Source organism: Crotalus tigris, unplaced genomic scaffold (genome assembly GCF_016545835.1).
Source record: "Crotalus tigris isolate CLP2741 ecotype Arizona unplaced genomic scaffold, ASM1654583v1 scf7180000017611.44802233496:7321179, whole genome shotgun sequence".
Taxonomy (NCBI): Eukaryota; Metazoa; Chordata; class Lepidosauria; order Squamata; family Viperidae; genus Crotalus; species Crotalus tigris.
The window spans coordinates 6,559,940-6,585,299 of record NW_024096511.1 but is presented as its reverse complement, the minus strand read 5'-3'; the positions used below and the strand labels follow the sequence as shown (position 1 = coordinate 6,585,299).

At 39.3% G+C, this 25,360-nt stretch overlaps 1 protein-coding gene and 1 long non-coding RNA gene across 4 annotated transcripts in view; one reads left to right on the top strand and one right to left on the bottom strand.

Moving 5' to 3' along the window:
• NKAIN2 (sodium/potassium transporting ATPase interacting 2) overlaps positions 1-25,360 on the top strand; it is a 533,834-nt gene that overhangs the window by 429,056 nt on the left and 79,418 nt on the right. The window lies entirely within an intron of this gene.
• LOC120300022 overlaps positions 14,333-25,360 on the bottom strand; it is a 36,434-nt gene continuing 25,406 nt past the window's right edge. Inside the window, exons 2-4 of the long non-coding RNA XR_005554523.1 lie at positions 24,438-24,616; positions 18,473-18,556; positions 14,333-15,118 (exon numbers count right to left, since the gene is read on the bottom strand). This is a non-coding gene — a long non-coding RNA (uncharacterized LOC120300022). The remainder of the gene's footprint in view (positions 15,119-18,472; positions 18,557-24,437; positions 24,617-25,360) is intronic.

The window sequence follows — 25,360 nt, the reverse complement described above, 5'->3', positions numbered from 1 at the left end:
TCAGTCCCTCCAGAAGAAAATATCAGTAACATATCTCTATATTGGTACCTCTTGAGTTAATATGTGGAAAATGAAAACATGCATAAAGAAACATGCTAGGAAGGGTACACTACTTCCTCTGAAAACTGGATGAACAAAAAAAAGTGTATCAATTTTGTACAGCTTGTATTAGGTACAAAATTAGCAGCTCTCTTCCTTTCCTTAAAGAAAGTGTGCATGTAGTATGTATTTGGTTGGGATATAAATGATGGACAGCAAGATTTATTACAATGCCTTTGCCATTGTCTCTGGGAGAAGGTTTAGTAAAGCCAAGGGCAGGTTTTGTGGATAGCAACCAATAGATCAACAATTGTTAGGAACTTAGGAAACCATTTACCAAGAAGGATTCTAACTGGCATTTTGCAATAAACAGTGAGAATAAATAATGCTTTCATGATTGCAGGCTAAGAAGGGGTAAATAATACCAAATGGGAACCTAGGGCTATAATGAAATACCTTCTGGAAGTATTAAAGACAAGAAATACCACAGACTTTGCCTCCCTTTTGAGTTCTTACTAAATAATTCAGGCCATATCTGTATTAGAAAGTTACAGTAGAAACCAACGATGTGTTGTGGATCTGATCTTAGACTTTGGATAATGGAAATCAGTGTTCTAATTCCAGTTTAACCATGAAGCTCACTGGGTAATATTTGTCATCTACAGGCTCAGTTTTACTCAACTCATAATGTGAATAGAAATGCCATAAAAAAAGGATTTCCTCATCCTTTTCAGCATCCCATGAAAATCCTTTTTGGAAGCCAAATAATTTCTCTACACAGAGAGGATGAGATGTAGGAAAATGCACAGCTGGGGAATTCAGGATCCTTATATATGCCATGTATATTATCTCTTCTTTTTCCCGTGGCTGTTGTCAGGGTTTATTTTACAAATGATTCTGGATTTTAAAAAGAACTATTTGCCATTCCTTAAAGAAAAGAGAATGTGCAAGTTTATATTTTAAATTCACTTAATTTATAATTATGTAATGACTATGAGGAAGGAATACAGGTTGTTTCTGTGCTCCTGAGGTTAAATAATTGTTCTTGGTTATAAGCAGAATATTTATATGGTAAAGAAAAATACTTTATTTATTTATTGATGAGACTTATATACTGCTTTTAAGTGCAAGCACTCTCTAAGCGGTGTACACCAGTAAGCAATGTATATATATATTTACATTGCCCCCAACAATCTGGGTCCTCATTTTACCTACCCCGGAAGGATGGAAGGCTGAGTCAACCTTGAGCCAGTGAGATTTGAACCGTTGACCTGCTGAACACAGTCAGCTAAAGTGGCCTGCAGTACTGCACTCTAACTGCTGCGCCACCTCGGCTCATAAAAGTACCAATAATAAAATGAGCACCTTCTTTTTACTTAATGAGCCAGGTTTCCTCAGAGTCCTTAACTGGGACCTTAATTGAGACCGATATCTCAGTTATTGAGCAAAGGGATTGGTAATCAAAATATCAAATGACTGCTTCACTCAGTGACTGCAATCTCAGCCCTTCCAGTTGCGGTCATTAAGCAATTGTGTAGGTTGTTAAGTGTATAGAGTTCCAGCAGGATAGGGGGGATCCTCAGAGGCCTGACCCAGGCCATTCTTGCTACAGTATGGTGCAAGCACAAGAAGGCCAGAAAAAGAAGCAGTGGCCCAGGAAGCTGCAGCTGCTCTGACCACCACCTCCCCTTGCTCCAGGATAGGAAGGTAGGATGAGACAGCCATTAAAACTACTCCAACCTGAATCTTTCCCCATGCACGGTGACAGCAGTAGCTTCCTTCATAAACACCATGGCAACACTTATATCAGACTTTGCCACCTCACTTCCACTGCCGGCTTCAGGGGCCTGGGTCCTACCTGACTGCAGGTGCCAGGATCTTTGGCAGGTGGGAAGTCTTCCTTTCTCCTGACGTTTCCAACAGGCCACCAGCTAAAAAGAAATAAGAAATCTGCTAGAATCCACATCTCCAGCAAGCCCACTCTTTGCAGCAGCAAGCTCCTCTCTTCTCCCCCCCCCCCTGTTCCCTCCTCCTCTCCTCATTTCCCCTTTCCTCCCTGCATTTAGAATTTTGCAAAGGATAAGGAAGAGGGGTCCTGGAACAAAGAAATTCTCTCTCCACCTTTCCAAAAAGCTCAGCAAGTAAAAGGATGCTAAGAGGAAGATCAGGCAATAGCAATAGCACTTAGACTTATATACCACTTCACAGTGCTTTTACAGTGCCTCTCTAAGCGGTTTACAGAATCAGCATATTGCCCCCAACAATCTGGGTCCTCATTTTACTGACCTCGGAAAGATGGAAGGCTGAGTCAACCTTGAGCCAGAGAGATTCGAACTGCTGGTAGTGGCAGTGGCAGTAGCAAATGAAAGATGGCAGTGGCAAATGAAAGAGCATGTATTAGTGGCTTTGTTGCAAAATTCCTTGTTGCAACATGAATTGATAGCTTCACTGTAAGGTGACCACAGTACAAAAACCAACAGTTCCTTCAGTCAAGGAAGACAATTGCTAAGGAAAACAACTATTGCAAAACTATTGCAGGGCACTACTACTTGGGTCTTCTACTGTAGGATATCTACAGATCATATGCTTGACTTTGCTTCATACGGCAATCCTGTTGTTAGTTAAGGACTGATATGTTTGCTTCATACTGAGCCTGAATTGTTTATTTTTCTTGTTCTGTCACCATCTAATACTACATTTAAATTATCTCTAATACATGTCAGGTGATACATTTTTCAAGCTTTTCAGTGATTCCACCTTAGAATCAACATCCAGATTTTTTAATTCAATTTATTTATAGCTAATTTATTTTGTGAAACAAGCAGAGAGAGAGCGTAATTGATTAATAATCATTGATGATCACAAAGTTTCTACTTTATCGATTAGAAACTATTCAATCACTCAAAATGAAATAAAACCTTAGAAAGAGAAAGAGCTAATGTGTATTGATAACACTCTTGTTTGACATGTTTAAAATCTTTGATCTGGGTAAAAGATCTAAATGACCTTTCAATTATGATCTCATTAAAAGGTCTTGTGCTTGGTCTAGGCCTCAGTGCAAGAAAATTTTCCTTCTAAGAAATAAATCTACTTATTAAAACCAGCCTATCCTTGTATTTACACAACTTTGGGTTGTATTTCCGATATAAATATGGATCCCCGTTCAATAAATTTGCTTTTCTTACAATACTTGCTTAATGGAAGAATGTATTGAACATAATATAATATGGAGGGTAAGCTGAAATTAGTAGCTATTTGAAATACTTTGAGGTTTTATTTTTAAATTGAGACACTGAAATCTTTTTGAACTTAGACCAGGATGAGCTAGTCTCCTGCTTAATTCTTTTTAAATAATTCTATCTCAGCTTAATTGACTTTACAAGATTACCGTGAGGATAAAAATAGATTCCATTTATATTCCTTGGCATGTTTGAAGTGTAACATATACAAATGAAAAAGCTGATTGCTAGGATATGAGAGTATCTGACCTACTCACTATGATCTTATTTATAATGAAAATTATTACAAGAAGTTGCTTCCATAACAGCAAAGTTGTAACAATAAATGGGAAAAAATATAATTACAAAGTAGAAATTTTTCTATGGTACAACTCTCAAAGAATATTAAATGGATGAACGGAATAGGAGAATATGTATACATCAGTCCATTCCTTTTATCTGCTTTTACCTTTCAACTATTTAAACTACAAATTACATACCAGCTGACTTAATTGACTCCTTCTCTGTGTTGTCAAATGACAAACCTATATGCTAATTTCTCAGATTTAAAAAAAAAAAAGGAAAATTATTTGAAATTGCTTACATTCCACTATAGCATACTGTGGCATATTTCCTCTTCTGAAAACATATGGTGCTATGTGCATAAAGATCGCTCTAGAGATTTACTGTAATTATGTCATGATGGGCTTATTGTTATGGGTCTGACAGCTTTTCTTACATTTCTACCTGCTTTGTTTGAGAACAGCTGCTCACTTCAAGCAGCCTGTCACTGTCTGTTTCTAGCACCAAAGCAGAATGAAGAAATGGTTAGGAGGGAGGGCAAAGCAGAATAAAAGGAAAAAGCCAATCTAGCCCCATTGTGGAGACCTGGTGAAATTAGTAGCAGTTATTGAAGATTTACTGGTGGTGATAGCAATATTAAAAAGGCTCCCCAAAACTTTTATAACTGGTAAAGTATGAACTGTCTCCTATCTCTTTATCTTTATCTCTTGATTTTACCTCATTTCTATTTCTATGGGAAAATGTGGAAGCCCTCTTTGAAAGCCATGCTGAATTCCCATTGGCCTTACAGTTACAGCAGGGAAGACTTAGACAATCATACAACTTTGCAAAAATTTCAGGTTTCTCCAGTACAGGAGATGGAGAATCCACCAATGGGTTTTCTCTGTCTGCCTGCTCTTGAGACCTCAGTAGCCAAACTTGACACGCCCCCTCTTGCTAGGAGATCCAGTCTTAACTTGGTCCCAGCTCTTGAAGACATATCAGGTTTGGCTCTCAACAGATAGCAGGTCAGAAACCCTTAATTTGTAAATCCTAATTTGGAATCCTCCCTCAAATTTTTCCCTTATCACTGGGATCAGTGCTAATTTAGAATTAAAGATTGGGGAGTGGGAGGTGGGGGGGAGAGGCTCCTGCAGCTTTCCTTTCCTGATTTTCCCAGGGCTCTGGAGAAAATTCTTTTGGCAAGCTTGCTATTGAATACCCATCCTTCTCCCCCCGTTTTTTCCCTACAACTGAGCAGAATCTCGTGCTGCAGGCTTGTACTTTCTTTTTGAATTTGGGGCCTCCGGATCATCTCTGGCAGCCGGGAACACCCGCAGGCGCCATTTTGGTTGCCGCCGGAGGCAACGAAGTCAAGAACGAGTCGTTTTTCTTGCCTGCTGTTCAGAGGCTGCCTGTCGATTCAATTTTTGGCGCAGAGCTTAGCGCTGCCACAGCGTCCGGCCCCAACACCAACAATCTTCCTTTCAAAGCCTCCAGTGCCGTTCCCAACGGAGAGCAAGTCGCGGCTGCCATTTTGAGGGAACAAAGTAAAAGAACAGTTTCCTTTGCTTATTGCGCTCATTTGGAGCCTTTTCTTGTTCTTTGAGATAGGTCTCATGTGCTTTGGGGGTCAGGGTCTTTCGGCCCCACCATAGTCCGTTAGTGTAATAGCACCTTTTACAGACCCACCACGACCGCCATTTTGAACCATGCCACGCGGTCATTTAACCAGGCCACATTGAGCCCTGCCCCAGTGACTTATCAATTTATCATAGTGAGGGTCTTGTTGGCAGTAGGTCAAATTATTAGAGGATAGAACCTCCAACCATCACAAATTAATGCTTGCAATTTAAAACATTGACCAGCCGCCATTTTGAACCTGATTCTTTCTTGCCAGGCCTTGTCTCAAGCCTCTGCACCCTTCATTGGGAGGTTTTTTCTTTTTTGGTCTTTTCAGGTGCACCTTGACTGGCCACCTAAGGCCTCCAGGTGGAGCCCAGAGAGTGATTCCAAATGTGCCTTCAGTATCTAACTCAAGTGCCGTGACCATAGCCCAGAGAGAATTTTTTTCTGGTTGGGTGGTCAGGGGAACAGTCTTGTTACTTGTTCCAATCTCGCTCCCGCCAGCTGCTTGCCTGCCAGAGCATCACCTCAGCTTGTCTGAGACTGCTCCACTGGGATGGAGGGCTCCTCGTTGCCTCAATCCATGAGCACCGCCTCTCCATCCTCCAGTTACAGCTGCCATAAATCCTCTGAACAGGAGGCGGCAGGCAAGTCCAAGTCCAAGACTAAGCACATGCTCAAGAAGTCGTCCAAGCTGGCGGAGAAGCAAGCCAGCCATAGGCACCAGGCTCTGGAGAAGGAGTTCTCCAGAGCACAGAGGCAGGCTAGGCTAGATGCGATGCAGTTGGCGGCCCCCGAAGCTGATCTCCCCTTAGGTCACTCAACTTCAGCTCAAGGCGTATGGTCCATCCCAGGGATGCCGGTCACTCTAGGTTCACCCCCACAGTGACTCAACACACTGCAATAGCTCCAGGCGCAGTTCCAGAGGCCATATTTACTCCCACGCCAGTGGGACTCAGGGGACCGGACTTTGGAGATATTTTCTCCGATGGACGCCTTGAGGCCTTACTATCCAAGGTAGTGGATAGAGCTTTAGCACAGAGTTCCTTTCAGTCACCCAACCAAGGGCTTCCACATCAGGCATGCCTCTTTATGGGGCCCCTATGGAGTTCCCCATACTCCAGGAGCCTACGTCTCCCGCGCATTCTTCCATGAGCGGTTACTCTTCCCCTCAAGGTGAGGAGCAACCGGATCTCATTCTGTCAGAGGAGGAGGAACTTCCTCCTGAGCCCTCTCCTTTGGGAGGCCTTTTCAATTTGGCCCTTTTTCTCTCAATCCTACGTAAGGCCACAGCAACGGCAAATATAGGCTCAGATCAATTCCCTCAACCGCAGGCTCTATCGGATACCAGCCCCAATCCGATATTTTTTGAAACGGTGGCAACCGAACATCACATTCCGTGCCCCTCCATCTTCCTGAAAGGGATCAAGAAACCATAGGCTTCCCATCATGATTTGGTGGAACATTCAAAATATTTTGAAAAGGAAGATAAAGTTTACTCCTCAACTATTTTTATTAGGGATTTTTGAGGATTTTGATGTTAAAGATACTGTTTTAATGTTGAATTTAATTACAGCAGCAAGGTTATTGATAGGTCAATATTGGAAGAAGGATTCATTGCCTACATTAGAAGAATGGACATTTAAGGTTTCTAACTTAGCAGAAATGGCTAAAATTTCTGCTTATTTAAAGGATCATACACAAGAAAGATATATTATGGTATGGAGAAGATGGATAGATTATATTAAGATTAAATATGGAACTGAAAAGTTCCACTTATTTTATGATTAAATAATAAGTATTATTAATATTATTTAAATTAATTTTTTTATTATATAACAATTGATTATAAACTGATTTGTTTATGATATGTTATTAAGGTTTAAATATGATTTTAATTGTTGTATAAATTGTTAAACTTGTTTAGCTTATGATTAATATATTTGTTAACTTAATTAGATTATGTTTAATATGTTTGAAATACCCTGTATTTGGCTCCGGGAAGTCAGGGGGTGGGGGTTGGGGGGAGGGTAAATGGGTTTATTTTGTAACTTTCAATAAAACTTTTTAAATAAAAAAAAAGAAACCATGGGCTTCCCCTTCCTCATTCCCCTTCCTCATTCCCTCCCGTAAGCGGGACTGACAAAAAGATCTCACTGATGCACTGGAGGTCCTCAAGGTAGATGAAGCATGGACCCCTCTGGTATCCCAGACGGTGATCGCTGGGGACTTGTCGGAGGCACTTAAAGTGGACAAGAAATGGGAACATACATTTCAGAAGACCCATCAATCAGCGGCTTGGGCAATTAAAATGGCCAGCTGTGCGTCTTTTTTTGTCAGAACCACTCTTCTATGGTTACGCCAGCTTCAGGCTAGATACCTGCTGAGAATTTGCGAACCCACCAAGACCTAAGTAAAATGGTGGCGGCTACTGAGTACGTTGCAGATGCAATGCTTCAGTCTGCCATCTTTGCCTCTAGGTCTATAGATTCCAATATTACTGCCGGAAGGATGCTGTGGCTAAAACATTGGCAGGCTGACACCAAACTCAAATGGCATCTAGCGACTGCTCCTTATCTGGGCAACAACTTATTTGGGGAGGCCCTGGCCCCATACGTTGTAGAGAACATGGACAAGCACAAGGTCATGGCTTACTTAAACAAGAAGTCCGACAAACGTCCCACTCTCTACTTTCATAGACAGTCCTTTTGGCAGACAGTAGCACAACAGTCACTCAGCCCTCCCGTTCATACACACCCAGATAGGGAAGGCCGTAAGACCATCCTTATGACAGGACAGGGTTTCAGTCTAGACAACAGGGACAGACTAAGCGGCCATTTCGAGGGGCAGGACGTCCATATAGAAAGTCCAAGTGACTCCTACACTGCCCTTCCCATCGGGGGAAGGCTAGCCCACTTCTTCCATCAGTGGGAACTCACCTCCACAGACAACTGGGTCCTGCAAACCATCCAGTTCGGTCCGTCCCTGGAGTTTCTAGCCAAACCCCCGGATCGATTCATTGTCTGGTCCGTTTCCAGGGATCCACTTAAACAGAGACTCATGCAGGAGGCCATCCAACATCTTTTAGAGATTCAGGCCATAGAACCGGTACCGACAGACCAGCGGGGAAAGGGGTTCTACTGCATCCTCTTTGTGGTTCCCAAGGCCTCAGGGGGGTGGAGAGCGATCCTGGACCTCAAGCATCTCAACCATTACATCACTTACAAAACGTTCAAGATGCAATCTCTCCAGTCCATCCTGGGAGGCATCAGACAGGGAGACTTCCTGGCATCAATAGACCTCACGGAAACGTACCTCCACATCCCCATTCATCCAGCTCACCGACGGTTCCTAAGGTTCTGCTACAGGGGCAGACATTTCCAGTACAAGGCCCTTCCCTTCGGCCTTTCTTCAGCACCCAGGGTGTTCACCAAAATCCTAGCTATGCTAGCTGCCCAGCTGGGGAAGATACCAATATGCGTCCAGTGTTACCTGGACGACATCCTGATTCAGGCGTCATCCTTCCAGGCAGCTCAGGCGGATGTGAAACACACTAATCAGGTCCTTCAACAACATGGCTTCTCAGTCAACTTCCAAAAAAGCCAGACAGTTCCCTCATCCAGGCTCTTTCACCTGGAAGCCATGATAGACACCACCAACTGCATGGTCTATCTCTCCCAGGAGCGAGTGGTCAGCATCAGGGAGCTAGCTCGCCAGGTGTACAGGGAACATACAGTTCCATTGGTCTTACTCTCCCAACTATTAGGAAAAGTGGTCTCCTGCATAGCCATAGTTCCCTGGGCCAGACTCCACTTGCGGGACCTCCAAAGGTTTCTGCTACCTTTCCAATGGGTGAATGCCAGCGCATCCAACCGTCAAGTCAGGGTTCCGGTTCACATTTGCAGGGTGCTTTGCTGGTGGTTCTCACGAGCAGGTACTACTCCCGCTATCTCCTTCCAGGGGCGGAGGGGATGGACGCCTTGCGGACTCCATGGCCACAAGGTTTCCTTTATGCCTTCCCTCCCCTACCGCTCATACCAGCGACCATCCACAAGCTACTCCAGGAGCAGGCGGAAGTGATCCTTGTGGCCCCGTACTGGCCACAGAGGCCGTGGTTTGCCGATTTGATGAATCTTTCCCAATCTCCTCCATGGAAGATTCCCCCTCATTGTGTGTCTCTACATCAGGAGTCCCTCCAACACCCGGACCCCCAATGCTTACAATTAACCGTCTGGCACTTGAGCGCAGCATAATGGCACAAGAACTATTTTCCTCTCGTGCCATTACCATGATGCAGGCTTACGTCGTCCAGCGACCAATCACATTTATGATTCTACTTGGAAGAATTTTTGCCATTGATGTCGAAGGCAACAACTGGATATGTCCAAAATGACCATCCCTCAGATCGTAGATTATCTTTTGGATGGTCTGAACAGAGGCCTCACCCCTGCGACTATTCGCAGACAAGTGGCGGCCTTGTCCACACTACTCACCTGTGCGGATTCCATTCCCCTAGCTCACCACCTAGGATTAGCACCTTTATTAAGGGTGCATGCAACACCAGGCCTCCCGTGGTACACAGGTATCCTTCTTGGGAATTGCCTCACGTCCTTCGCACTCGAACAAAACCACCCTTTGAGACGATAATGACTGTTCCGTTACGGAATCTATCTCTTAAGATTGCGTTCTTAATTGCTATCACATCAGCCAGGCGTATCTCTGAGCTAGCCGCTCTATTGGTCAGGGATGACCTTTGTATCTTTCACAGCAACTGGGTGGTCCTTTGCCTGGACCTCACATATGTGCCCAAAGTAAATTCGCTCTTCCACAGGGCACAGGAAGTCATCTTACCAAATTTTTGCCCCAATCCCAATCCTTCCCATTACTTGAAGCGGCAGTGACACACACTGGATGTCCGCAGGGCACTGCGGTGTTATATGAAACGTACAAAGCCTTTTTGTAGGTCTGAGGCCCTAGATGTTTCTTTCCGTCCGGCTTATCTGGGACAGAAAGTTTCCGCTGGCACTATTGGCAGGTGGATCAGGCCCTGTATCGCAGAGGCGTACCAGTCCTCTTCACTACCAGCTCCAAGTCATCTTACTGCCCATTCCACTCGCAGTGCTGCAACCTCTGCGGCATGGGCCACTCAGGCGTCCATCGAGGAGATTTGCAGGGCTGCGACATGGTCCTCGCCCTACCTGTTTGTACGCCATTACAGGATCGACCGTTTTGCCTCTGCGGACGCCTCCTTTGGTTGGAGGGTTCTCCAGCAAATGGTCTCCAGGGACTCTATTTCGCCCTTATCTGTTTCCAACCCATCAGGACAGTCAGGCTTTGGTATGTCCCATTGGTGGATTCTCCATCTCCTGTACTGGAGAAGGGGCATTGTCTTACCTGAACGCCTTTTCTCAGTACAGAGATGGAGAATCCACCCCCACCCTTTAGGTCAGTTAGGCCTTATTTAAGGGTTTGAGAGCCAACACCTCGTCCACCTTCAGCCACTTCGCCCTCGTTAAGACTGGATCTCCTAGCAAGAGGGGGCATGTCAAGTTTGGCTACTTGGTCTCAAGAGCAGGCAGACAGAGAAAACCCATTGGTGGATTCTCCATCTCCGTACTGAGAAAAGGCATTCAGGTAAGACAACGCCCCTTCTCTAGCTCATCAAATAGAGCCCAGTTTTGGAGACCAGGGCACAAATGGCCACCTACTTTTTTAGCAGTAATTTTATTAAACATTACAGTTAAAGAGATAAAAAATAATACAAAGTAAAAAAGATAAAAGAATAAAAATAGAAACTGAAGAAAAGAAATACTAGAGAAATAGAAAAAAAATATAGTAAAGAAAATTATATATATACACACACACGCACACACCCATATATACACACACACTATATATATACATGTGTGTTTGTACATAAAAGGACTTTCCCCGTAATCATAATAAGTATAAACATTTTTAGTAATTTATCCCCTTCCCTTAAATTATAAGAAATGTTCTCTTCTTCCCATATCTCATCTCTTATCTCTAAACAAATCATTAAATCCTTGTTCAGGTCTGATCAGCTAACAACACATCCATTTTAACCTTGATCAAATAAGCCAACTTGATATTCCTGTCCTTTAACAATTTTGATCTATAACTCCTTCAAATAACATTCTAGAACTTTCTTTTCACTTTGTCTCTTCTCATAAAAGTTTTCCAAGGTTTGACAAGTCTCTTTTCCAAATCCAAGATAGAAAAGTTATCTAGGTCTTTATCTTGGGTTTCTTATTTATATATTCTTTTTAATTATGACATCAATCCAATGGTGGGATTCAGCCATTTCGCACTAGTTTGACAGAACCGGTAGCTAATTTTTTGTTGCTCAGGCCCAGAATGGACTTCTGGAAGTGGCATCCACACAGATAACCAGTTGTTCACATATTTGAATCCAACCACTGCATCAGCCAGTTTCATTTGAATATCCAGTGTAGCATCTTTTTCCATATCATTCTTCTAGCCCAGGGATCTCCAAATTTGGTAACTTTAAGACTTCAACTTCAGAGTTCCTCAGCCAGCTATACTGGCTATGGAATTTTAGGAGTTGGAGGTCACAGGTCTTAAAATTGCCCATTTGAAGACCCCTGTTCTAGCCTATCATTTTTAAATCCACTTTCAGACCAGAGAAGTCTTGTCTGGTAAAACGACTCTCTAAAAGAATGCAAATGACCAGCTGTCTGCAAGGAGTATAAATCCTTCCATTCCCCACCATCCAGTCAGAGATGAAGAAGTTTCTTGGATGAGAAGAGAAACATCTTCAAAGAAAAACAAGAAAATCCAGCTGTCTCTTGAAAAAGCACCTTTGGGACAACCATGACCTGGATGACTGAGAATCTCCACAGACAGCAAGTTTAATACATCCTATCAAGTAGTATTTATTCATCACAGCCAAGAAATCGATAATCTGAGATTAGTAGACATTTTTGTAGCATTACATTGTGCCAAGTTGCAAATTCTTGTAATTATTTCACTGGGTGCACAGAAACACTTTGATAAAATTAATTGGCAATGTCCTTTTTTCATTCTTTCAAGATGTTCTTTCCTTTGACACTTCTTAGTCAATTTAAGACCAAGGTCAAGACCAGTGGGATTTTATTGAAGCCCTTTTTTTAAAAAAAAAAAGTCTCCTTCTTCCATTAATGTTTTACGCTTAGACTATTAGAAAGTGAGATTACACATAATAGTGATATTGTTGGTTTCAATCATAATGACAAGGAATATTAAATAATTAAATAAATAATTAAATAACCTTGCTCACAGATGATCTGTTGATACTGGTAATGTTTTTTTATTCAAGAATTAATACAATGAATTGAGTTATGGACCCAACTCACTAGAAATGACTATTAATATTAACTGATCTAAATCACAACTGATGCCATTAGAGGCTGTCAAGATATAAAAATCAATTTTATTCTAATAATGCACAGAAGCAATAATTTATCTTACACAAGAAGAGAGGTACCTTATATATATCAGAAATATTCACTAGAAATAGTATTATTCAGAAATAGCACTAAGTTCAGATAGGTGGGCTGAACAAAAGCAGAATATTTGCAGTAAAATTAATATATTTAAAATATATTGCTAGTGATCATCCATGTCATATGACAGCTAGTGAGAAAGGGAGAGAGAGAGATTTTCAGAAATTTAGCACATTGTTTTGGAAGTTTATGGAGAAATTTCCTCCCTTATTTTTCACTCAAAAAGGCCCCCTTTTAACTTTATATTAATATAATCTAACTTTATATTATATTAACTTCTGTCTCATGACATGGTTTGTTTGCTAGAAATTTCTCCTTAGTAGCTGCTTTAAAATAGGCACCCATCTAATAAATTTAAAAGCCCAGTTCTTTTGAAAAATGTAGATTTTCTTTGTTTTTACTATAGCTGCCAGAGTGTTGTGAGATGCAATAGCACACAATCTTATCATGCTACATTAATGATATGGGGAAAACCACATTAGAAAATAGAAAATATCTATTTTACTGGACAAGACAGGTCAACAGGAGCATAGTCATTTGATTGAATCAGATGGTGATGATGCTACTTGAGGTTTTTGCAACATAAATATTATTTGCCAAAATCCAAAAAATGGAAGTACTTGCAATCAAAACACTTTGTGACATATCTATATGAAGGTCTAAGCTATTCAAAATTGCCTCTGCTTATAGATTTAGCGGAATCTCTACAAAATAATAAGCTTGCAACTATAATTTATAAATGCTTGCTAGTTTATATTGCTAGATATTCAAGATTATAAGGAGATACAGAATAAGGAATTGTAATGTCTCATACATGTATTCCAAAGAAACTTACAATCTTATATATACAAACAAGGTTTATTCCTATAAATCTTATTTGCATAATTTAAAACTTTAATTTGCAAAAATATTACCTTGTGTTGATATATACCGTAACATTGGTTTATTCTATGAGATCCTATGCCATAGTGTCTCTCAAGGAGCCGGATGATATCTCACACGTTCATTTTGTTCAGGAAGTCTCCTTAATTATTATAGATGCTGATGTTCTATTGAATTACATGTCAACAGCGTTGGAAACCAACAAGAGGACAAAGAAATGGACACTGCATAATTTTATAATTGCACGATGGTTTCTATTAACAGATCCCAATATATTTTATATATGTCAGTTATACCAGGGTTTCAACAATTTATCTAATTCTTGATTTGAACAAATATTTTCTTCCTGGAGTTTTCATGTTTAGAAATGAGCACTGTTTATGCTCATCTGTATATTTAATCCTTTTTTTTTTCTTCTGATGAAGCAGGTAAACTGATTTAAATATAAAAAAATAATTCTATAATATGGTGTGACTGTATATATAAATCAAACTGAATATGAAGGATATATATTCTCGTAAAAGTTTCCTTTTGTTTTACATTTTAATAATAAAAATAATAAACAATTTATTGCATTTATTGAAAATCGTTGCAACCATGCGAAAACATGATTTCAGTGTGGGCCAAAGTTATTAGAATTGAAAAATCAATCAGTTAAATAAATAAAAACTTTTAATCAAGGCAAAATTAATCAGAAGGACATAATAATAGGACACCTTTATTTCAATACGAAGAGGCAGGTATCTTTTTGATGACACAGCAAAATTAGTTGGAGCAGAAAAAAAATCAGTCCTCTAATCTGAGGAATAACATATGCAAGAATTTGAAAAGGACCAGCGAAATGAATGATATCACAATGAATAAATACAATCATGCATCCAATGGAATAATTGCATAGTTACATAAATCCGAGCAAGATAGGAATTGAGTTAAGAAAACACACAGAAGATTAAAGGCTGAGAGATAGCATTATCAACAAAACCAAATTATGCCAGAAAGTGAAATGATGCAAACTGAACACAAGCAGAACAATTATACGCAATTTGCACCACTTGGAAGTTCTGATATACTAAATCAAATGATTATTTGGTCTGTTAGATACTAACAGATGCAATAGTAACTTATTTATGACATTAGATCAGGGTTTCTATCTGATGACGGAACCTAACTCCAAGGAGAATATAATATAAGAGGAAGACATTTCATGGGACAAAGATATGTTGGCGAAGAAAACTAGGACTAAACTCTATTACAAATGATAGAATTGTACAGTACAGTGCAATATTATATTTATCCGCAGAAAACGCTCCTTGTGTACAGTGGGACATACCCTCAGGAACAGCTCTTAAGGTTGCAGACTTAAAGGAATTGGCTGTATTAGCAACATTTTCCTCTTCCCTCTCAGACCTTAAAATCAGTGTGGCCTACATGAACACAAGCTTATTTCCTCAGCAAAGAAACAAAAATTGTTTATTCAGGCATGGAGACTAATCATCTGATACCTTACCACGGACTTTTCTTTCATATGTAAACTTCAAAAGCTACCTGCAAAGAAATTACAGCTGTTAGCTGATTAACTCTTACCTAATTAATTAAGCAATTAAATTTGCATATGCATATAAACAACTTTTCTGAAGGAAATGCATATTTGAGTTTGGATAAGTTACAGTAGGCACCATTTATTTTAAAATGTTTTTCTACTCTGTGAGGAAAAAAATAGGCCCTTTCTTTAGATAGCATTTGCTCTCCACAACATAATTGCTTGCATTGGAAATTTGTCCAAATAAGGGCAGTGAAAAGGATTTTAAGAAATTGATCTGATTAATTGATTAAATGTGGATTCCTAGAAATAATGCACCTGCTTTAAAAAAATAACCAGAACTAGTAATAGAATCCTAATGAATAAAAAACACAATAAATAAAAAAAGATAATGGGGATAAATGGAAAAGAAGAATAATATAGTCTGACCAATTGTGTCATAGTAAATTTTGAAGTGCAGGTCTCATACTTCCTGGTTGTCCATTTTAATCTTCACCAATTGTCTACTACTGTATAACTAGCTCTTGTTAAATGGTAAACATCTTAACTGACTACTTATCAATAGCTTGCACCAATCTACCTCCCCACTACCTTGGTGATAATTAATATGATGTCTTGCTTCAAGTTTGGATTACATAAGAGACTAGATTCAAGTCCACATTAAACCATGGAATGTCAATGGTCATACATTTTTCAGCCTATCATAATTCTCAATGTTGTTTAATGAGGATAAAATTGGAGAAAGAAATACAATATAGAGTAGAGTTCCCCAAACTTTCTGGCTTTGTGGACCGGTAGCAATGGAGAGAAAGCTTTGTGGACCACTGGGGGGGGAGAAGGGATGGTTCCATGCAACTGGCCGGCAAGCATGTGTATGTGCGCAGCTCCATGCTTGTTTGCTGCTCACGCAAGTGGGGATGCAGGTGTACTCGGCCGTTGTTTCCGCGACCTGGTTGCAAATAGTTCACAGCCCACTAGAGGGCCCTGGCCCAGAGGCTGGGGATCCCTGATGTAAAGGCAAAGTGGGATATAAATCTAATAAATAATATGTGAAGCTTATCCAGTCTGCTATGAAGTAGAACTAATTTCAAAGGAAAGGGTTTCTTTCATCCTTTGGGAGAATAGATGGACAGACTGAATCATCATCAGCCCTACTACAATAATTGAATCTCGTTTAGTCCTGATATTTATGCCTTCTGAACATGACTTAATTCAGCTTTACTTCTCTCCTTAAATGAACCCAGCCAAATAAGGGGTCAGTATAAATGTAGGATTAGGGTTACTGATTATCCGTAAGAGCACAACAGCAATTATTCCAAATTGTCCAACTCTATTGAGGTAAGGAGGTATGGAAAAATATTACTGTTTTCCAAACAATAAATGCATTATGCATTATGCATTGTGGTAAGGGATAATTTCCATGAGTGAAACTACAATACAATACAGAGAGTGTTGACCACTTGTTCCTATATCCTATTTGAAACTTTCTCTCAAAAGCTACTCAGAAAGGGTAAACATTTTGGCACATAAAATAAAGGATGCCCATTTCATCTCAGCCACGGTTTCATAGTTGTTTAGGTCAAAGGTATAATATTCTTCTCTTAGAAAAACCAAGAGTTGGCATATAAGATTGAAATGTAGTTCCAGTTTTTTTTTGTAGAAGACCAAAGGAGATTATTTTATACTAATGTTAAATCAATTTTGAGTATCCAATTTAAAAATAGCGTTATCTCCTGTGATTGGGTGCTGCAATTTTAACTGGAAGAATGGAGAGGGAGAAAGTGCTTACCTGTAATGGGATGTGAGAATGACTGGGGGGTGGGGGATGCTGCCTAGAAAATGATCAGATAAAAGAGAGAGAAGCCCACAACTGAGTAATAGGCAGAATAACTTAGAAAGGATTTCCCTAACGAATCAGGCAATAAAAAAAGAGGGAGATTTATACTTTCACACTTGCAAGTATCTATTATTGGAGCCTTATAATAAAGTAGAATTACTCAGATTGTCGTGTTTCCTGTCTGGTTTACTTGGAGACTGACATTACCCCCATACCTATTGATAGTTTTTATGATTGCATTTGGTGCCCAAAGCTGATTTCATCTGCTTAAATTCCAAGCTAGTGTCTGTTTATACCTGTACATACAATACCTAAAAACAAATTCTCCAGCATTCAGCCATTCTTTTTGTGAGTGAAAACTTGTCACCTGCTTAGACAATTGTACCCACTTCCAACAATATATCATTATTTTTATTTTATTTATTTGCCAAATTTGGGCACTGCCCCTCTCACTCACAGAATGACTCTAGGCAGTTTACTGCTAAAAGCATTAAAAAATGTATAAAAATCTAATATACCAGCAAAATGGGAGCAAAGTAAAAAAAATAACTTAAAGGCAACCTTCAAGGCACTTACAAGCCTCATGGTTGCATGCCACTCTGTGAGATCTACTTGAGTTGACAAAGCCAAGTCTTCACATTTTTTCAAAAGGAGGATGGGGATTTGTCTCACCTCGAGGGTGGGGAGAATACGTTAAAGGATGGGGACAATGTCAGATAAGGCTGTCTTCTTGAACTTTATCAATTGAAATTTGTTAAATGATGGAGTCCATAACATAATTTCTTGCCTGACCAGATGGGATGGATCGATGTGATGGTGATAATTACCCAGATAACCTAGCCCCATTCCATGTAAGGCTTTAAAGGTAATACCCAACACCTTGGACCTAGAAGCAAAATGGCACCAAATGCCAGCTCACACAGTAAAGGTGTTAAAGGCACCATCCCTGGGTGCCCAAAATTGCTTGCGCTGCTGCAACTGTAGTTTTTCGATACTCTTCAAGGATAGCCCCAGTGGTGGGATTCAAATATGTGAACAACCGGTTCTCTGTGTGGATGCTGCTTCCAGAAGTCCATTCTGGGCCTGGGCAACAAAAAATTAGCTACTGGTTTTGCCAAAATGGTGCGAATGGGATGAATCCCACCACTGGGTAGCCCCATGTATAGCATATTGCAATAGTCCATACAGGAGATGATCAGGACATGAGTGATTGAGAGAAGGGCTTTCCAATCCAGTAAGGGGTCTATCTTCTAAAATATTAACAATCCCCCCCCCCAGCTTGATGTCATGCACATTTGATGAATGCCCCTTTAATCTCTTCATCTAGGTTATTTATATATAATGCATTGATGCATAATGCAAGCTTGAAGCTTGGAGGCAAAATGTGGTATCATTCAACAAGGTCTCCTTATGCAGGGAAGAACTAAAGATGTGCTACATAACAATAGATGACTTTAATTTATTTGGTTTACTGACAAATAAACAGCTCTAAAGATACAGAAATAAGCAAGCCAAGTCATACCGTTATTTTGTTATTGGATGTTTGTTCAATAAGGAGATTTCCATGCTGTCCCCCCAGGAATACAGCTGTGACCACAGCAACTGACTGGAATTGGAAGGAAAGGGATACACAGGCAGATGGATTAGAACATAATTGTGGACTTTCCCATCTTTTCCTTGATTATAATTTTAACAAGCTCCAGGTAATTTCTATTTCTTTATAGCAACACTCAATCCAAATAAGCCCCAACGGGCTTACAAGGAAAAGATAGATGGATTCCTCCCTTCTTTTTTTTTAATTCATATGAGCCCATTTGCCTTATGGGCAATTAAGCGAACTGCAGTGTGAAAAAAGCAATTAGCTGTTTTAGTCTTGGGTGCCATTTAAAACATGCAGGACTGTGTGCTTCATCATACAATTGACCTTTTTAATTTTAGCACTTAACTGCTAAAAGACTTAACATATATGTTTTCATATCTATATATGAAAAAGATAACAGCCCGGAGGGAAGAAAAAGCCTGATGGTGCTTGTAGATTTATTAAAAGATATCTGGCCCCGAAGCACTACTACTACAGCTTCTGCTCATTACTATGAATATTATCTATCAGATTGCAGACTTAATGTTTAAATAACTATGATAATTAAGTAATATAATGATACTCATTATATGTATATTACACATAGGCTATGCACAAGAGATATCCAGGCTTTTTATTATATTGCTTAGAAATTCTGTTGCTGTCATCACCATATACCACATAGAAATTTCTCTGTCACCATGAATGAGAACAACCCTATCAGCTAACCTTCCTGTGCTGTTCTAATGACATGAGATTGTTTGTACATTTGTGTTTCCTGATTAGTCTTTAGTTATTAAAGTGAAAACCTTCACAAGACACTGCGTCAAGGCTGCAGTACAGCTCATCAGCACTGATGTAGCAAGTTCTGAGAAAGATTTCCAGAAGTATCAGTATGAGTAATTGGGTTATATGTAAATGCCCGGTCAAGCAGTTGTGGGCGCATGTTTAATTTTTGATAATTGATAGCAGAAATGTTTAGCTATAAGATGGCCATTTTCCTTGCCCAAATCAAGATGATACTTCTTACATTTCTTTATATGAACGGTCTGCTGATGTGAAGAAAAGGCTCCAAAATAAGTTGAGAGAAAGCTCTTTATAGCTTTAAAAAATGTGGTATATTTTATTTCTAAGCCACCAATTGAAACCCAGCATGAGAAAAATGAGTAGCACTGTGCAACAATATTATTTCCTCTCTGGTGAATAATTGATAAAATTTTAAACATTAGTTTATGCAATTACATTCAAAGTGAAAGTGAGATCACAAGAAAGCCAGAAATCAATCCATATCAGCAAGAAGTAAGGTTTGCCCCACTACTGTATCAGAGGCAAGAAATGAGGAAAAGAAAAGGATAGGAATTTTAATCTCCTTCTTTGCTTGGAAGTGGGAAAATCATTCTGCCTTAGGCTGAACAGAAACAACCACAGAGCAGAATCTTCTTTTGAGGAAATAGAATAACCACCGTATTTAAACAGTCAATGTGTGCTGTAGGTGTCTTGAAAAATCAAGAATTTAACGGTGTCCAAGAAAGCATCCCACCAAAAGCTATAAGATGCTCATAAAAGTCAGGTTTCGTGGCAAAGGAGGGAGGGAGGGAGGCAGAGAGAGATGGAAGAGCATTGAACTATACTAGATCATATAGTGAATCAACTCAAAAGGGAATTGGAACCTTAGGAAGCCAGGCAGACTCCAAACTGATTATCATGCCATCCCCCAATGATCCAGAGATAAAATATTATCTGGGGAAGGAGAAGAAGCTGTGGAACTCAGTCAGAAAAGCCTGAGTGGTTTTTGAGCTTGAGTGAATTGGAGATTAAACTAAGAAACGACTCTTGCTGTAGATTCTGCTCAAAAGCTTGATAATACCAATGGCATCATGATGCAAAGTGATACATTCTTAGCAATAGACATGGTAGTTAGTAAACACTTGGGAGTATAAAACGTATATAGGATATATTTTTTTGTAAACACTTGGGAGTATAAAACGTATATAGGATATATTTTTTTGGCAATGCTTTTGTGATTTAATGAAAAATGAGCAATATTTATATATTGTGTTGTGACCCTGAAATATTTCAAGTATATAATGAATTGTTAAGTACATATAAAGCTATTTTTGAAAAATAAATTCACAAATTTCAATGTAATCTATTCCTGGATAAACCTGTTTAGAATTTCAACCTAAACACTTTGGAAGTAACAATGGTAAAACTTTGCCAAACCTAATTAAGTCAAGTAGCCTTAGCTATGTGCTGTTAAAAAAAAAATGCATTAATTTCTTCAGACCGTTTCTGGATTTAGAACTACAATACAAATTACAATAACTGTATTTGTATAACTGTACAATAAATGTACAGTTATTACAACTGGCCTATTTAATCTTTTTCCAGTACATAATAATAGCTTCTGATATTTGTTTTCATCATAAACAGCCTAAACAGTTAATTGCCTGCCAGGTGTAAGAAAAATTGATTGTGCTATTAAAGTCAGCAGTACTCTAGTTTGACAGCTCATTCAGTGATTCTTTATAAAGTTAGATTTTATTGTACAAATTTAAGATTTTTAAACCAGCAAGTCTCTCAACTCTTTACATTGAAAACAATAGGCTTAAAAAATCTTTCCAATACAATTAAGAAAGAAAAATTTGATACATTGATAATCAGATCATCATAAATAATAAAAGGATCCCAAACTTTATTTAAAACTGTGATTAACACCCATTAATTCATAACCAGGAAAGCATAATAATGCTTTCTTTTGAAAATATAGTAATGAGTCACTGTATTCTTTTTATATTTGTCTGTCTATTGGATAGGCATTAATAGAAAATAGGGGTAGACATGTAATGAAATGTAAATCATGGAATTCTTTGAAACAAGAAATAAAACCTAATCTGAGCAACTTTCAAAGAGATTAGTTAGACAGGACTATCAGCAATTATTTATCTTGATAGTGATTGTGTACTACAAGTAATTCTCAAATTATGACCACAATTGAACCCAATATTTCTCTTACAAAGCAAGACTGTTGTTGAGTGACTTTTGTCCCATTTTACGATCTTTCTTGTCACTGTTGTTAAATGAATCACTGCAGTTGTTAAGTTAGTAACTTTGTTGTAAAGTGAATCTGGCTTCCCCATTGACTTTGCTTGTCAAAAGGTCACAAAAGGTGATCAGATGATCCTGGGAAATAGTAGTCGCCAAGCATCCAAAGTTTGATCACGTGACCCTGGGGATGATGCAATGGTCATAAGGGTGAAAAAGGTCATAAATCACTTTTTTCAGTGCTGTTGCAACTTTGAACAGTCACTAAACAAATGTTTTAAATCGAGGACTACTTGTATCTTTCTTGATTCAGTTCTTCTAAATAGAGTGTGCAATCAGATGTAACCAGATAAAAATCTAGATCCCAACCTGCCTTTCTCAACCCTATGCTAAATAGATAAGTATCATATGGAAGGACTTGATCAAGTTATTGAGTTGGGACAAAATTTCAAGAATGTCCTTTCCCTTTTATCCCAGAAAAACTGATGGGTGATGTTTATTTTGTCTTCTAACAGATACAAAGTTATCTCTCTCTCTCTCTGTGTGTGTGTGTGTGTGTGTGTGTGTGTGTGTGTGTGAGAGAGAGAGAGAGAGAGAGAGAGAGAGAGAGATGATGTCACAGAAATCCTCCCTTAGATATTTTGAATGATTAAGATTCCGATAGGTTTAGATAATTATGTCTATCTTCTCTTAGATTTTACATTTCTGACTTTTCTCATAAATGTACTGACTTAGAAGGTGGAGCAACCTTAATATTTACCCTAAGTCTGGGGAGCATCTTACCAATGAGGCAGACTTCCAGGCATTCATATTTATCTGTTTCTTAAGGAAAATTCTGGAAAAGGGTTAAGGCAACACATCTCTGTTTTTTCTGCCTTCAGGCAGAGTTAAATTAAGTAGTATTAATCAATAAGTGATGATAGTATAGCTACTTCTGAAAAATAAAATAAAGAGGGCTTTTAGCACTTGTCATCTCTCAGGACTGGAAGTGCATGCATAGTTCATTTGCTAGGGGGACAAATGGGGGAAAGTTAACAAGTACAAATCCTAATTGTGGTATTTTCTTATTGCAATTAGCTGAACACTGTAAGTATACAGTTCTGGACTACATAGATTTTTGGTCTGAATCAGCAATAGTTTGAGACTATGTATTGTTTTGCTTGATAGTAAATAATATATTTCTACAAGTTGTGCTGTTCAGTACAGCTAACAAAGATCTGTGGTATCTCGGGCCAGCTCCAAGAATTGGGTCCTACTATGAAAATATAAATCTGAACGCCAAATCTACTATGAAATCCCTGCCGAATTAGAGATCAGAGGTGAAGCTTCCTTGTAGGCAATGGAGATCAGAGCTATAAAAAGAATCTGGATTAAAGCGGAACCCAGACAATCAAAACGATACCTCCTTTAAACACAATGCAAATTTATGACCTTAGATAAATGCGTTAAACGTAAGGTAAAGACATGGTGGCTTGATTGATAAACCAATCAAAAGAAATGCTCTGTGTGATTAATGGTTGTGTCATATCTAATAAGACACATGTTTAATGGCCTTCTGAGTTCTGGCAAATCTCATGGCAACTAATTGTACTATCTTAAACTTGTGCAGTCTTTGAAGCCACAAAGACAAAAGTTTCCATTTGGGGCAAGTTGGAAATGCTAGCAAAGCCTTGTCTGAGTGTTGTTGTTGTTGTTTTTCATACCATGTCAGATGTCATAATGCATGCTTATTTTCAGGATTTTTATCATTAATGTCTTATTTCACTTTAAGCCCCTTTCAACGCACACAGCAAGAAGCAGGCAAAAATGAAGGGTTTTGCAATCAGACAACAAAAGAAAACACTGTACTTACGAATCTAATTTTCATTTAAGTGTTGCAGATTGCAGCTCCTTGAAGCAGTCCTTGATATCAGAAAACCAATTTCTGGCAGATTGGAGGGGTTATTCCCCTTTGGTTTTCCTGCATCAGCAAGGAGACAGGAACAGAGGACCCATTCTCAGGGGGTTGGCAACTTCACAAAAGAAAAAAGCAGATGGGACCTGACAGGCTATTTCCAGGAGATGGAGGCTGTGAAGCAGGAAACTGGGATGCCTGAGTGACTACTGGGGGCCCTCTTGCTTTTAAACTGGGAGAGTCAAGGAGTCTGATGAGATAACAGCAGGCGGCATTCTTTGTCAGGTGTTCTCCAGTTTCATCTTTCACACATTTTCTCCTCCTTTCTAAGATATAATTTGCAGGTTGTCTTGTGAGTACTATATTATTTAACCCTGTATACCACCCTAAGCTGTGTACAGTGGATATTTATTTGCCTTTGCGGTTTTCTTGAATAAGATGCTGGCACAGTATACCTATACTGTTCAGGTCCTTCAAGATTAAGCCTGTCCTTTTGTCTCTCCTCAAACCTTCCTTTTTCTCCCTCCCTCCCAATATATGCTACCACAGATCTATGCTAAGATCTAATTTGGGCAGTCAATTTCCCTGTTTCCCTCCATCAGGATAATAACTGTTTCCATCACAAGCATTTTACATGTATTTTTTTCTCCTTCCTTTGTTGTTAGGTATTAGAAATCAATGCATGTTGATCACGCATTACAAATTATTATAAGACCAGTTGGAAGATCTCTCAGTTAGCCAGATGGGTAGGGGGAGATTGTGTCCTGAAACACAGAGTTAAATTTTATAGCTCGTATGCTGAAATATTTATAAATGTCTTAATTCAACTGAAATTTGATCTATTACCTTTTGCAGGACTTCAACAGATGAAACTGTGCTCCGCTATGAATAGATATAAATATAATATCACTAATTTAGAGCATTTATAGAAATGGCAACGCATTTACTTGGCTACGATTACATTCTTACTGTTGCTCGAAGAGAGGTTTAAGACCTTTTCTTTTTCCTTGCTGAGCTTTTGATTCCCTTGTAAGGAGCTTTATGCCAGTGCTAAAGCAAATGGTGACTGGGGCCAGATTCAGAATCTGTTTTTTACTCTCCATCTTTCTCTTACGACACACAGTAGATCAGGAGAATCTTCCAGAATTCTGAAAATAGAAAAGAGGTTTTGAAATTAGTGCTAAGATTACATAAAATTAGGCACAGAGAAACACATAGTCACTGGGTTTTACACTACTTCCCTCCTCTAGAGGCTAGTGATAAGTGGCTACTTATCATACATAAGGTCCTTGTTGTTATTCTTCTTCAAGGTGTGTTCCATGGAGTTCAGTCCAAACATTATTGGCAAAACTGAACAGTTTGATTACCCCTGGGCCTGCACCGAATGATATGCACAAGATCCTCCTGGATCTGGAGTGCTAGAAACCAAAAGAGTTGTTAATGATTATATTGAGGAGCCCCATGTAAGTATTGGTTATGGCTTAGTAATTTTAAAATTAAAGAAATTAATTAGAGGGTAAACAGGGCTATCTGATTGCTTAAATTGCTAAGTGTTTTCTTACCTACCAGAGTATGCAAAAGGCATCGCAAGAGGAGAAGGTGCGAGGATGCAAGGGGGTGTACAAGAGGTTCTGCATGGTCAGTAAGAGGGCATGGGGGCATGGGGGTTATGACAGGTAATATGCAAGTTGGGGAGAATATATAGGGTGCCCAAGAATACAGTGAGGCAAAGGTCAGGAAGAATACGGGAGAGGCACTGTGTGGGTTGGGGAAGGTATGCAGGAATGCATGAGTGGAAGCACAATTCAAGCACAGAAGATCTGGGTGCGGGTGTAGGGAACACTTATTCCAGTGATTTGCAGCCTTCCCTGCAAGCTTCCCCACTGATTTTC